This window comes from Chrysochloris asiatica, unplaced genomic scaffold, assembly GCF_000296735.1.
Source record: "Chrysochloris asiatica unplaced genomic scaffold, ChrAsi1.0 scaffold00001, whole genome shotgun sequence".
In the NCBI taxonomy this organism is placed as follows: Eukaryota; Metazoa; Chordata; class Mammalia; order Afrosoricida; family Chrysochloridae; genus Chrysochloris; species Chrysochloris asiatica.
Window position 1 is genome coordinate 41,339,409 of NW_006408519.1, and position 15,098 is coordinate 41,354,506.

The window sequence follows — 15,098 nt, forward strand, 5'->3', positions numbered from 1 at the left end:
GGGGAGCGCACCTTCCTCTCTGGGTGAGGGGAGCGCACCTTCCTTTCTGGGTGAGGGGAGTGCACCTTCCTCTCTGGGTGAGAGGGGAGTGCACCTTCCTCTCTGGGTGAGGGGAGCGCACCTTCCTCTCTGGGTGAGGGGAGCACACCTTCCTCTCTGGGTGAGGGGAGTGCACCTTCCTCTCTGGGTGAGGGGAGCGCACCTTCCTCTCAGGGCCAGGGGAGTGCACCATTTCAGGTTTGGAAGAGTGGATGAAGAGGTCCTAGATTTCCCATAGGTTGGGAAGGTCTCACAACAAGGGCCCAATTCCAGTTTTTGAAACTTTGCTTTCTTTACTAACTTCCTCTTGTTTTGTGCTGTTGAGATGACGCCAACTCACAGCGGCACTCTAGGACAAGCAGAAGTGACCCTTAGGGTTTCCTAGGTGGAAATCTTTATGGGAGCAGATCTCCAAGTCTTTTTTCCTACGAATCCTGGGGGTGAGTTTGAACCACTGACCGTTTGGTGAGCAGCCAGACTCTTAACCATTGTGCGACCAAGTCCCCTTAACCTCCTTCTTTGTTGTTAGGTGCCTTGGGTTAGTTCTGAATCATAGTGACCCCATGGACAACAGAAGGAAACACTGCCTGGTCCTGGGCCCCCCTCACAACGGTTACGTCTGAGTACCTGTTACAGCCACGGTGCTGATCTTGTTGAGGGTCTGCTTCTTCTTCCTTGACCCTTGACCCTTGACCCTTGACCAAACATGGTGTCCTACTTCAGAGACTGGTCCCTCTGGATATCACATCTAGAGAACGTGAGATAAAGTCTCTCCATCCTCACTTCTAAGGAGCACTTCTAAGACAGGCAACGTGAAGACACAGAACCTTTCCTTCTCAGCATCCAATCCAGGCAGTGAAGTCTTGGTGAGGCACTGTAGCTCAGCACTGGGCTGCTAACCACAAGGTCAGTGATTCCAACCAACCAGCTACTCTTCGGAAACCCTAGATAGGGTCACTGTGAGTTGGCACTAGCTCCACGGTACTTGCCAACAGCAATGCAGGCATTCGTATATTTAAAGAAACCTTTGTGACTAGCTTCCCTGAGCAAGTATGAGACTGAGTTCTTAAGGGACAACCATGACCTTGACATGTGTCAGACCCTCCAGGAGTTCCTGGCAGGTTCAACGGGGTCAGGCATAAACCCGATGCCTAGGCTGTGGATCGGAGGCCCACAGGAAATGGTTAGTGATGTTATAGTGGACCTGGGAGTGGGCACAGAGGTGACCTGCAGTTGAACCTTGTAGCGTGGAAGGAGAGTACCAGGGCTCACCACTTGGTAGTTCTCACTGGAATATTCCATCTGCACTCTGTCTCTCAGTTTTTAATGTGGGATGACTTCAGTTTCATCTTGACTGGGAGTGACTTCCATATCCACCACTCTTCAGCCATCAGTCTCTGGTGGTCTCCTTTCTCCTCTCAGAACCATCTGGAACAGGCTGATGAAGGGACCCTTCCTGTACCCTTCTCATCTCAGCCTTCCACGGTCTCTGTTGTCAAAGGCACGGGTATGGATTCCTCATGGAGTCTCAGGAGTCCTCACCTGCCTCTCCAATTGTTGTTGTTGTTGTTGTTGTTGTCAGCTGCACTGAGTTAGCCCCTGATTCGTGGCAGCTTCATACACAACAAACAGAATGAAACACTGCCCCTCGGTGCAGTCTGTAGGGTTCTTGGGCTGATTTTAGGGAATATATTGCCAGACTTTTCTTCCTAGCCTGGAAGCTCTGTTGGAACCTGTTCAGCATTGTAGTCACACACATGCCTCCACATGAGGTACAATGACTGAGTCTCAACTTCCCTCCTCTCCCACCGCCCTTTCTGTTTTCCTTCCACTGACTCCTGTTTCCGAGGTAGACTCTGCTGAGTTTTGCCTCGTAATTCACTAGTAGTGACACACAATGTCAGGATCTCCCAGAACCAGATACACATATAGAGAGAGATGAGAGGCTTAACAAAATTATGGGGAAATTCCATTATCTTTAAGGTTCCTTTCTCCATGTGCTTTGTGAAGACCCCTCCTATTTATTCTGGACTCTGGGGGCAGTCCCAGGATGGTACAAATGTTGTAACATGGCTACTTGTTAACTGAAAGGTTTTCGGTTCGAGTCTATCCAGAAATGCCTTTGAAGAAAGGCCAGAAATCTACTTCTAAAATATCAGCCATTGAAAACCCAGTGGGGCATAGGTCTCCTGGGGCTTACTATTGATTCAGCAGCAGCTGGGGACTGGTCTTCTGGGATATTTCACCTGCACTTACGATCAGAGACTCCTTCAGAGTCTTCCCAAGAGCAAAGAAGGGTCAATGTAGATTGGTGAGGGGCTTCTCCAGGGGTCTCTCATTACAGTCCACATCCCCTCCATCTCTGTGTTGGTCTGACTTTTGAAAAGTAAGCTTCACAAAGTCAGGAACACATCTGTGTTGTTAGTGACCTATACCTAGAGCTACCACGTTGGGACCCACCTAGAACAACAATCAATTATTTACTGAGAGGAAAGAGAGAGGGAGAAAGAACGAGAAAACACTCCCCTTTCTGTAGACTGCAGACTTCCTTCAGGCAAGAACTCTGTCTTGATCTACCAGTTCAGGCATGGACAGGGGTACAGGGAGTACTCAAAGATGCTGGTGGAATTAACCTGGGGCAGAGCTTTTCACTGTGTCAGGGACAGCGGGGACAGTCTGGGCATTCAGACTCTCTTCTGTGATCCAGGCTGACTACGTAACTCCTCTGCCCCCTGTATCTTCATCTTATAAACAATGATACCAATGAAATCTGCCCAGCCACCACAAAATGGGCTTTAACATGAGGTTAGGATCAGCAACAGAATTGTTATGGTTTATATAAAGATCTCTGCAACTCTCTCATGCTACGTACGGCACCTTCATGCTTCCGTGAAATTTGCTTTTTATAAAAAAAGTCCTGTGGCGAGCCTGTTGCTGCTGTCAGTAGAGCCGGACTCTGGATGTCATTTGTGCCGGTGTTACTCTGTTATCACAGACTGGATGACTGTGAAATTGTCAGCCCGCATTGACTTCATCACCCACTGAGCCACGACTAATTACGCCGGCGCTGTGGGTCAGCCACAAGACAGAGAAGGGTGGATAAACTGCTGCTCAGAAACAGGCCTCGGCCAAACGAACATTTCTACCTCAGATGCCTTTTTGAAAATTATTTTCGTTTGAGACTAAACAAAACACTTCCTGGTCCTACACCATCCTTATGGTAGTAATTATACTTAAACCCATTGTCAATCCATCTCACTGAGGGAGGGTCTTCCTCTTTCTCCCTGACCCTCCACTTTACCAACCATGATGTCCTTTTCCAAGGACATGTCCCAAGTACTTGAAACAAAGTCCTTCTCCTAAGGAACATTCTGGCACTACTTCTTCCAAGATGGATTTGTTCTTTCTTCTGGAAGTCCATGATGGTCAATATTCTTCACCAACACCATAATTCAAAAAGTATTTAATTTCTATAAGCACTCTGAACTCTCGGTTATGATTGGAATGGTTTTAGCTACTGATCATAAACCTAACATTTCATATACCCATCTCATCTATCCACCTCAGCAAACAAATGAGGTAAACACTATTCTATCTAATACTTTACATTTGAGGAAATTGAAACACAGTGAGTTGAAATGCTTTTCCTAAGGACTTGGAGCAGCTAAGAGGGGGGCGCTAGACTTGAACCTGAGTTGACAGACTCCATGGGCTGTTGCTGTGCCTTGAGACATTATTATCTTCTCATTTCACAGATGAGGAAACCAAGTCCAGAAAGATAAAGCCACTTGTTCCGGAATTACACAGCTATCCTGTTGCCAACTCAGGATTCACTAAGAGTTCTCTAATCCTGTGGTCTCTAATCCTCTGTCTGCCTCTCTTTCCAAAAATGACAATAGAGTCCTGGCTTTACTTCACAAATACGAAGGGGATGAGGGTGGAAATGTGTCACGGATTCCAGGAGCTAAGCAGAGGCTGGAGTCAAGTGTGGATTTATGTAGGACCTAGAGACTCAGCAGACCCTTAGCAGTCCCTGAGAATGTTTAGGGAGATATCCAGGATTCTCAGGGCTGGACTCTTGGGTTCAGCTGGAGGATTTGGCAGTTAGACCTCAGGGTACCAGAGACAGTGCCCAAACCACCCTGCTGGTCCGATGTGAAGTCTGCATCCTGAGCATAGATCCCTTCCTTCTGTCCCTTCCTCAGGGCTGTGACCAGTGCCAGCCCTCCCAGCTTCAAATCCCTTACAGTTTGCCCCTCGCTGAACTCGCCACCCCTCTTAATGAGGTTCCAGGAAGGTCCTTCCAGGTCAGTGCCTTACTGTGCTGTCCAGCCAATTGCCATCCTAAGATGACCCATCCAGGGTTGTCACACTGGTGCCAGGTGGGAGGTTCCCCACCTCTGACTCTGCATACTGTTATTTTTGCTCAGTGTCCATCTAAACCCAGCCCAGGTTGCCTGCCAAGTTCTCAGCCCAGGAAGTCAGCTATTACCCCTTGTACGTTCCCAACACCACTGTGTTTGGCTCCTGGACCACCCTGATGGAGTGCTGTCATTTGGAGGCTCAGAACAACAGAACTGTGTTCTCCCTCACTTCTGAAGTCTGAAATCAGGGTGTTTGAAGGGCCATACTCTCTCCTACAGCTCTAAGGGAGAAATCCTGTGCCTCTTTTGGATTCTGGTAGCTCCGAGCAAACCTTGGCTTTCAGCAGCTTTACTCCAGTCTCTGTCTCTGCCTTCTCATGGCTGTCTACCCTCTGGGTCTGCTCTGGGTCTTGTGTCTTTTAATAAGAACGTCAGTCATACTGGATGAGACCCAACTTACTCCATATGGCCTCAGGTTGACTAACTACATCTGCAAAGAATATTTCCAAAGTAGGTCCAGTTGCCGGTACCAGGGGTTCGGACTTGAACATACCTTCTGAGGGGGACACAGTCAACTCATCACAGCCGTGAATGCCTACCAGCACCTCTGAGCTTTGTACAGCCTGCACTTGTCTAAGGTTGTCCTGTTGGTCAAGGGCTAGTGTTATTTCCTAAAGGGAGGAAGGGAGAAAAAAAGGTGGGGAGGGGAAGTCAAGGAAGAGATGGAGAGAGGAAGGCAGTTGGCAGGGACCAGAAGGAAATTGTAAGGGGGCTGTGGCCTGCTGGCTTTCCCAGTGTTTGCTGGCTTTTGCTGTCTTTCCTGATGCTCTTATATCTTGGGGGAAGCCTTGGGTAAACCATGGTGACTATGGGAGCCTTGCCAAGGAAACAAGCCTGGTCCCTCCAGTGGTGCTGGGAACCGGAGCAGGAGTTGGGTCTCGGTTTGAAAACATGCAGCCTTCTCACCTGTTAGTTCCCGGTGCGTGCTTATGTGTCATATAGGAGGACATCTTGTTTATGTGGGTATGTCACATGTCAAACGTATGGTCAGCAATTTAGTCAAACCCAAAGAACAAACTTGTGGTAAAGTCACAGTGCAACCCCAGGTAGGTGTCCTTAACAACCTCTCTGCTCCACAGTCGTGTGCTCCATGTGACCTTAGCAGGCCTGTCCCTGAAATAAAGCTGCAGGAGCAAATGATTGGAAGGAGACATCTACGTTCTTTCACAAGTGCTAATTATGAAATTACTTTTAAAAGTAAATACATGCCTAACGGGTGCATCTGCAGTGCTTGTTGGGAAGGCAGGTGGGGCTCCAGAGTGTGCGGTTCACCTTCCCTTTGCCATCCGTGAGCTTCACGCATTAGACCACTAGGACAGCCTTAGACAGCGGGCTGCCACTACCTCTGGGGCCATTCATGATGTCCCTTTACACCGCATGATACCTTTGCCTAGGACAGAGGTAATTTACAAGGGCAAAGCATTTCAATGGTTTCTGACAGCCACCAGATGACTGAAGTGTTTGGAAGTAATGTTTGTGACAGATGGAAAAAGGCATTTTGTCACGTCTGTAAGAACCTGGAGGGGAACCATGACAGAGGAGCATGCTCTGTCCTAAAGGGGCAAAGCCCAGGCGTGACACAATGCCTGAGAGTCCCCGTGGGTCCCTGGCCAGGGCTCCACAGCGTGCCTCCACATGGACCAAGTGGATGGTTATACAGCTGAGAGTACAGTGCCTGAGAGTACAGTGCCTGAGAGTCCCCGTGGGTCCCTGGCCAGGGCTCCACAATGCACCCCCATGTGGTCCAAGTGGAAGGTTGTACAGCTGAGTCTCTTAGAAAGCAGTTTGCCAACCCTGTCTGGTGAAGGGACAGTCACCCCCACCCAATTCCATTTGACTCGGAATAGAAGACTAGGTGGTGTGCTGGCTTTAGATACAAATTGCATGAACCTGACTCCCAGGTAGTGGGTGATGTGGGAAGGTTCTTCATCCTCTCCAAGTCTCTGCTACCATTTTATTCAGGGGTTATCAGACACAATTTGAGAACAAATTGCCAAGCGCTTCTTGAAGCAAGATGGCGAGACTTTGTCTTACCTTCTTCAGACATGTTATCAGGAGAGACTAGTCCAGGGAGAAGGACATATGCTTGGAAAAGTAGAGGGTCAGTGACAAAGAGGAAGACCCCAATGAGAAGGATTAGCATAGTGGTTCTAAGAATGGTCTCAAGCACGGTTGTGAGGCTGGTGCAGGACTGGGCAGTGTTTCGTTCTCTTGTGTATATAAAGTCTCTGTGAGTCAGAACTGACTTGATGGCACCTAAGACAACAGCATGTCAATTACTGAGAACACACCAGAAGCCCACTAATTCATTGGTACATTTCTTTGGTCTTCTCTCCTCTATTCATAGACACAGCAAGTCAGTGATTTAGGTTTGCAAATAAAACCCCATCAAGGTATAACCTTTCTAGATGATGGATTGGACGGCCATTAAAAAAAATTAAAAAGGACTTAAAAAGCATGTTTATTTAGAATGCGTGTGAGACAGCAGGTCACTGGGTTAGGCAAGAGTTTCTCATCAAAGACACCAGAAGCATAAGCAGGAGTGAAAATGGCTACATCATTAGACTTTATATCAAAATTTAAAACCTTGTGCTGCAGAATATATCAAGGCAGGGAAAAAACAAGCCACACATCCTGGGAGAAAATATCTGCAAATCATTACTCCAGAATATATAAAGAAAGCAAGCAACTCAATAAAATGTATATAAATAGTTTTTAAATGGGCAAAGCACCTAAATAGGCATTTCTCCAAAGCAGAGCTCAGAAATGCATGTGAGGGGGCTCCATGCATAGTCATTGGGGGAAGGCAGATCAAAACCACAGCAAGATATCACTTCACACTCACCAGGATGACTACTCCAAAAACTGACCAACAGAAACAGAAAACAAGGGAAGAGGTAGAAAAATTGGAACCAACGCCACTGTACAACAGTAGCCTCCGTTGTTACTGGGAATGTAAAATGGAACCACTGTTTTAGAAAACAGTTTGGCAGTTCCACAAAAGGATAAACAAACATGGAGTCACCCACAGTATGACCAGTAATATCAATCCTAGGCATAAACCCAAGAGAAATGAAAACATAGGTCCACATCCAAACGTAGTAGCAGAATTCATAATAGCCAAGATGTGTAAACAACCTAGATGGTCAGCATTGTCATGTGACACTGCTCTTCATGGGGTGGTCCTGCTAAGGAAGAAGCCATGCTCGCCCACCCCTCCCAGCCTACTGTCATGGCCACCCTCACAAATGTCCACTTGTGAGTCGCTACTTTAGCCACTTGACTGGAATGAGGAATGTGGATCTGGGAGAGGCTTAACTTTTGTCGTTTCCAGGGATGGAAAATGCTGGTGCTCTGCTATATACCAGACCTGAGGAGCTGAACAAATTACCTAGCTAGCCTGGGTGTCAGGTTCTCCCTCTGCAAAATGGGGATAATAGTATTTGTAGGGTTGTTAAGAGAAAGTATGTGTGGATGCCCTAGCTCTGAAACAGGTGTCTCATAAATGTTTAAATCCCTTCCTCTTTCCTCTTAGAAAAGTCACAGATACACAGACACAGGAAGAAGTGACTATGTCCTAGCCCTCCTTCAAACCTCACTCTTCTCATGCTCTTCCTGGGCCGGAAGAATTCCGTACCAGTAATTGTATTAAAACCCTTCAAAGAGACAAGAAAACCACTTTGGCCCTGATACCCACAGAGCAATGAGCAAGAGTTTAGGCACTTTAGTTTCCAGAATTGTCTGTCTGAGCTATTTTGACTTCTCAATAAGTCAAAACCCAAAACTCCCTACCATTGATGGAGTCGATTCTGAATCAGAGCCACCCTGCGTAGAGTTTCTGAGACTGTAAATCTTTACGGGAGCAGACAGCCTCATCTTTCTCCCAAAGAACTGCTGGTGGGTTTGAACTGCCAACTTGTGGATAGCAGTCCAGTGCTTATCCTATAGTGTGTAGCACCACACCAGTACTCCCTAATCGTCTCCCCCATATCCCACTATTTTGATGACCTGGGTTTGGGTTTGTTCCTCCAAGGGGATCTGGTATAGCTAGTAGAAACGGTGCTGTGGTTCATGCGCCCATCCTTTAACTCCAGATCATAGCAAGTTTCTGGTGGGTTCTCCTGTGCAGCTCAACCAACACTCAGCTGCTCAATCTACATGTCAGTCATTCTTTGCTCCAGTTCAATTCTACTCAGGAAATATTTATGGAAAGCCTGCTGTGTGCCAAGCTCAGTGCTAGGATCTGGGGAAAGAGAATACATACTTCTAAGTCCCTCACAGTCCCTGCCCTCAAGAAGTTCACATCCAGAAATCTTCCAGCTTCAGCCATTTGCTGAAGGCCAACTGTGTGCTAAGATGCAAAGATAAAGGACCCAGGGACCTGCCCACAAGGCTTTTTGTAATAACCTGTTTAAAACCCTGTAGTGATTCCCCACCACTGAAGAACACTTGTCCTGCACCCCAGTTTCCACACTGTCTACACTGTGTTTCTCGGTTAGCCTTAGGAGTCCTGGTGTGGTGATAGAGGGTAATCACTGGGCTGCCAACTTCTGGGTCAGTGGTTCAAAGCCACCAACCACTCCTCAGAAACCGTAAACAGTGTTGCTATGAGTCAGAAGTGACTCAATGGCACTTAACAACAATAAAAAATGCATTCTTCATTAATCTAATTTGTAGATTCCTCCCTTCATCCATGAGAACTAACTGGTCTACCCATCCATCCATCCATCCATCCATCTATCTATCCATCCATCCATCCATCCATCCATCCATCCCTTACCAGTCAGTGAATGACTCACTCAAGGCTGAGTGATTGAAGTTCCAGGCCTTGTTCTGGGAGTATTGGGATATAAGAGACCCAGCTCTCTTTCTCGACAAATCTGAAGGGTCCACAGCTCCCTGTGCCCACCTTCCATATGCCTTCTCGCCCCATCCTTTTCCTCTAATCTCTCCCTTCCATAAGAGGCTACTTACATCCCTGTGCAGTTTCCTCTACCCACAGTGCCCCTGCTCTGAATCCCAAAAGCATGAGAACTCTTGGTGCTACTCAGAGAGGCTGTCCTGAGACCACTTACACCTGTCCTCCTGGGTGCCATTCATGCATTCACACAACCTCCACCTAAACCAAGCTTGGGACTTAAGATTCTTTGCTAGAAGTAGACCTCAGAGATACGTTGGGTTCAGTTCCAGATCAGCACACCAATGGTCATGTGACAATAAAGCGAGTCACATGAATTGTCAGTTTCCTAGTACATACCAAAGTTATGTTGACACTCGACTATAGTCTATGAAGACTATAGTCTATGAAGAATGCAATAGCATCATGGAGAAGTTTGAAGTATTTCAAGAATGACCAACACATAACACAGAGGCATGAAGAAAGGTGGGAAGGTGCTTACTTCTGAGGTCCGTCTCTGACAAAAAAACTGACAGACTTGCTCGGCATTGGCTTACTTCACACCTGCCATTTATGTGTAAGCTCACTGCCTGAGAAGCACAATGAGATGAGCTAGCCCTGTGCTTACTCTGCCTGGAATAAACAGACTTGAAGTAAGCAGGTGGCACTTGGCCAGCCCATTAGTCAGGTAGAGATGATCAAGCGTCTGGGGCCTGATGGTCTACTAGAACTTGGAGATCACTCCTGGTGTCTCCATGGAGACACCATGAAGAAAGTGTGGGCTTGCAAACGTTAGCAGTTGGTCCAAGCTAGATGTGACGGAGAATCCCACCCTATCTAGCACTCATCTCACAGTGTTGTGACAAGAACTACATCATGATGTTGTGACGAGCCACCATCAAGTTGGCACCAACTCATGTACCACAGAGTCAGATGTTGCCGAGTCCTGATGATCTTCATGATCATCGCTCTCTTCTGCAATGAGTACCTTCCAACACAGGGGGCTTGTCTTCCAGCATCGTACTGAACAGTATTCTCCTGTGAGCCACAGGAGTTCGAATGACTTCTCTTCAGAAGTAGGTCACCAGACCTTTGTTTCTACTCTGTCCAGTCTGGACTGTCCAATGAAACTTGTCCATCATGGAGGACCCCATTGGTATTTGGAATACTGGTGACTTAGCTTCCAGCATCACAGCAAGATGCAAGACACCACAGTGTGACAGACTGACAGATAGGTGGATGAAATTGTGGTACTGAGCTGAGAGTCTGAGACGCTGTATGTCTCCATGGACACATATGTGTTTCACCCCTAGGTCAGCTTGGCAAGTTGAAGCTCACCATTGTGAGCTTGGAGAAGCTTCCAAGGCAGACATCACAATGGGCTGGCTATCAGCCCACTGAATTGGTAAGGATGAGCTAATGAGACGAGTTTTTAGACATGGTAATTAAGGTGTAGGAATGAAGCATATGGATAATAATATGAATAACAATAATTCAAATGAGATTTTATTGAGTGCTAATTACATGTTGGGCATTTTACATGGTTGATCTCATTTGATGAGTACATCTACTCTGTGAGTGTTGGCCACAGGTCCTCATCAGGCACTGGAAGCCCAGAGGGATGAAGGGAATTGGCAAAGTAGCAATGATCAGATCTGGAATGGAATGCTGGGTCTACCCAGACCCGATCCACAACCTTTTCACTTCTTTTTAGTCTTTCATTCACATGGGGATAGAAGCGAGACCCATGTCCTAGGAGGAAGCAGCACAGAGTTAGAACCTGGTCCTGTGGAGCCAGCTGCCTGGGTTCAAATCCAGGCTCCACTGTTCCCTGGACGTGAGATCCAGGCACGTGGGCTCATCTCTTCATAACAGTTGGAGTTTCTTCTCCCATGAAATTGAGATCCCGCTGGCACCTGCCTCGCAGGGTCGTGCGTGAACCCTTCTGTGCAGAGTGAAGGTGGTGCCGTGGGTTACTGGGCTGCTAACAGCTGCTCCTTGGGAGAAAGGTGAGCCGCTCTGCTCCCGTAAACATTTACAGTCTCGGATATCCTGGGGTGCTGCTCCGAGCTAGTCATGTTTCTCACACAAATTGGTCTCCTTGTTGTTTCTCATTGGGGTCTTCCTCCTGGAAGGCCTGTGAGTCGTTTCTCCTAGGAGATACCTATGTGTTCAAAAGGGCTGTGAGAGTGTCTTGTGCACCTGTGTGTGTGTGTGTGTGTGTGTACCTATGTGTGTCCGAGTGTACCTGTGTGTGTCGGTGTGTACTTGTGTGTGTGTCTGTGTGTACTTGTGTCTGTGTGTATCTGTGTGTGTCCGAGTGTACCTGTGTGTGTCCGTGTGCACTTGTATGTGTCCGTGTGCACCTGTGTGTGTCTGAGTCTACCCGTGTGTTTCTGTGTGTGCCTGAATGTAGCTGCGTGTACTTGTGTGTGTCCGTGTGTACCCGTATATGTGTCTGAGTATGTGTGTGTACCTGTGTGTGTCTCTTTGTACATATTTGTGTGTCTTTGTGTGTATGTGTGTCTCTGTGTGTATTTGACTGTACCTGTGTCTGTCTATGTGTACCTGTGTCTGTCTATGTGTACCTGTGTTTATGTGTATTTGAGTGTGTCTGTATGTATCTGAGTGTGTTTCTGTGGGTGCATGAATGGGGAGGGGAGTGTCTTCCCTCCTGTGTGTCCACTGTGGTTAACTAAGGTCAAGGCATCTTACAATGACCAGAGGCTCTAGGGAGAAAAAACATTGGTCAGCATCTGTGGTTTGGGCCTGTGTTATTTTTAAAGTTAGAAAAAAAAAAAAAGAAAAAGAAAACACCAAGTGGAAACTGAATGTGGTTGAAAGGCTGGATCTGACTTAGATAAACCAGGGCCCAGGGAGTCTTAAAGCTTCTGGTAGTGCTGTGGACTGGGTGGCCCTGCTGTCTAAATGTATGCTCTCTCCTGGGGCCCCATAGACCCCACTGTGCTGACTGGCAACCACCCTAATGCCCACACCGTCCCCTGGGCCAGCATCCTGCCATCTTGAAGGTCTCCCTGGAACACAGTGCATTGGTCTTATCCGTAGAAGCTCCCAGATCTCCAGCCATTCCCGCTTTGAGCTTTGAACCCAGCCTTCCCTCCTAGAGGCCTGGGCTTTCACGACTCTGCCACATTGCTCCAGCCAGATGTCTTAAAGACAGGGCTGAGCTGATTTTGGTTTGCTTCTCCAAGAATTAGGTTTTCTTCAGAAAATGGATGAAAACAACCTGTTTTAAGAGAGAGGAAAGTTCTTTAAACCAGCTCGTGAGATCAGCGGCACCCACGCCTTTAACCACTTCCTCCCCATAGCAGGGACCCTGGCTTTGCACAGCTGAAGAGGATGTTGTAACTATCAGAAATTCAGATCTCCTCAGGCTGGGCTCTGCACCATCATCTGTGCCACCTCTCAGGGCTCTTCAGAATGGAGCTTTGACCTTGAACATCTTGAGGGTGTGTGCATGTGTTTTCTGTGAAGAAAAAGCAAATCCAGTCGTGTGTCAGTAGAGCTGGCGTCATCATCATTGGACCAATTGGCCCTTGTTGGTTGCAGCACTTCAGGTCCTGGGCAGGGTCACACTTTCCTCATTGCTTAACCAACCCAACTTTGCTCCATCTGGGTGGTCTCCGGTGGCAGATTTCTTTCAGAAGTAGATCACCAGGGGCCTCTGGGTGGACTCAAACCTCCAATCTTTCGGTTAGCAGCCTCTCTCTTGTGAACCGTTTGGCCACCCTGGGAGTCCATGGGGAGGAAAGGGTGTAATTGTTTGGGGTCATCCCTCCGGTCTGGGGACAGGGAGTTTCCAGTCTGCATTACCTCTGGCTGCATTTAGCTTTAAAAATTCTGAGTCTGGACTCTTGTGTGGCCAGGACCCTCCCTCGACCCACCTAGTATTTGCCTAGGTCTCAGTCCTCCTGTAGGCCACCTCTTCTCTCTTCAGTGCCCATGCAGCCCCCATAACCCCTTCAGCCTTGACACTGAAGCACAGACCTGCAAGGCTGCAATGTGCCCCGAATTCTAGGAAACCCCTATAGTGCCCCTCAAGTCTTCCAGATGGGCCGTCAGGGGGCTGGGAACCCTTCCTCCTTGGTCACCCTGGCTGATGAACATGGGCAACGCCTTTGAGTTTCAGAATGCTTGCCTCTCAATGCTCCCATTCAGACGACCTGGCGCTCCTGTGCCCATTTTGCATATGAGGAAGCTGAGACTGAGTTTCTGGTCATTTGAGCTTCTAGTAATTGTAACTCAGATTACAGCCTAGAATTGAAATAGGTACCATGGAATGAGCCGGATTGATACTCTGTGTACATTGGAGTAACAGGGTGTACTTCTGCTCAAGGATACATCATCTCTTTGTGCTGTGCTTGATAAATGCATATGCACATGTGTGCACACATATGTACATCCATATGTACGTGTGTGCATATGCACACACACACATACACATGCATATGCACGTGCACACACACAAATGTATACATGTGTATGTTGCGCAATGGACTCATATGATCACATGTACACACATATATGCGTGTGTACATGTGCACACACGCATGCATGCATGTGTGCATGCACAGGGACATGCATATTCACGCACAACACATGTACACACATGCACATAGGCAAGCACACATGCACAAATGCGTAAGAGCACAGATACATGCACATGCATATAAACATGCACACCATCACACATGTATATGAACGCAGTGCACTCACACTCACATATACAGCACACATACACAAAACCATGTGCACACATATGTAGGTATACATGTGAGTGCACACATGCAACCTTTTCGTGCACTCATGGAAACATACATACTGTGTGTTCATGCATATACACATATATGGCATCATGTGGTGGTTGAGAGCATAGCTCAGGAGGGTGTGATTCCTGGCTCTGCCACTCAGCAGCTGTGTGAACTTGGGTTAGATACTGAACCTCTCTGTGCCTCCACTCTTCCTCATAGAGATAAGGGAGTAATTAGCTTCTATCTCTGGGCTTATGGGTAATACTTACTGAGTTAATATATGTATTTAGGACTCTGCCTGAAACTTGGCACCACCAAAACCCAAACCTACTGCTACTGTGTCGATTCTAACTCATAGCTGCCTATAGAGGGTTCCCGAGACTGTGATCTTTACAGCATCATCCTTTTCCTGCAGAGCAGTTGGTGGGCTTGAGCTGCCGACCTTATGGTTAGCAGTTTAGTGCTTATCCTACAGCGTCACCAGGACTCCTTTGAGACTTGTTAAATGCTCAATAAACGCTAGTTCTTATTGTTCGTTGTTGTTTATGCTTCTCAATCCTGGTACTTACTAGATATCTGATAAATGAGAATTCTCTCTTTTCACTTGAACCTTAGTTTGCTGGTCTGTAAAATGGGCATGTTTGTATCGACATCATGATAACTCAACCTACATAGTAAAGGGACAGAGGTCCTGATACAGTGAGTGCCAGGTAGGTCATAACTGGTCAGTGAGCGGTGCTCAGCAGTCCAGCTGCCCACGCCACACATAAGGTCCAGAGAAGTGATGTATTCAAGATCATACAGAATAGAACCTTCCTCTCTACACTCTGCTGTCTGACATCACCTCTTACAAGATTTTTTTACCTTGGCCAAGTTACTTAATTTTCATGGTCCTTTATTTCCACATCTGCAAAATGGGGCAGATTGTATCAGTTTAAACTGCCAGGCTGGTGAGTTCCTGGATGC

The 15,098-nt window shown here is 47.3% G+C and overlaps 1 protein-coding gene across 1 annotated transcript in view; it reads left to right on the forward strand.

Annotated features, from left to right (window-relative positions):
- Positions 1-15,098, forward strand: part of TG (thyroglobulin) — a 266,945-nt gene that overhangs the window by 214,253 nt on the left and 37,594 nt on the right. The window lies entirely within an intron of this gene.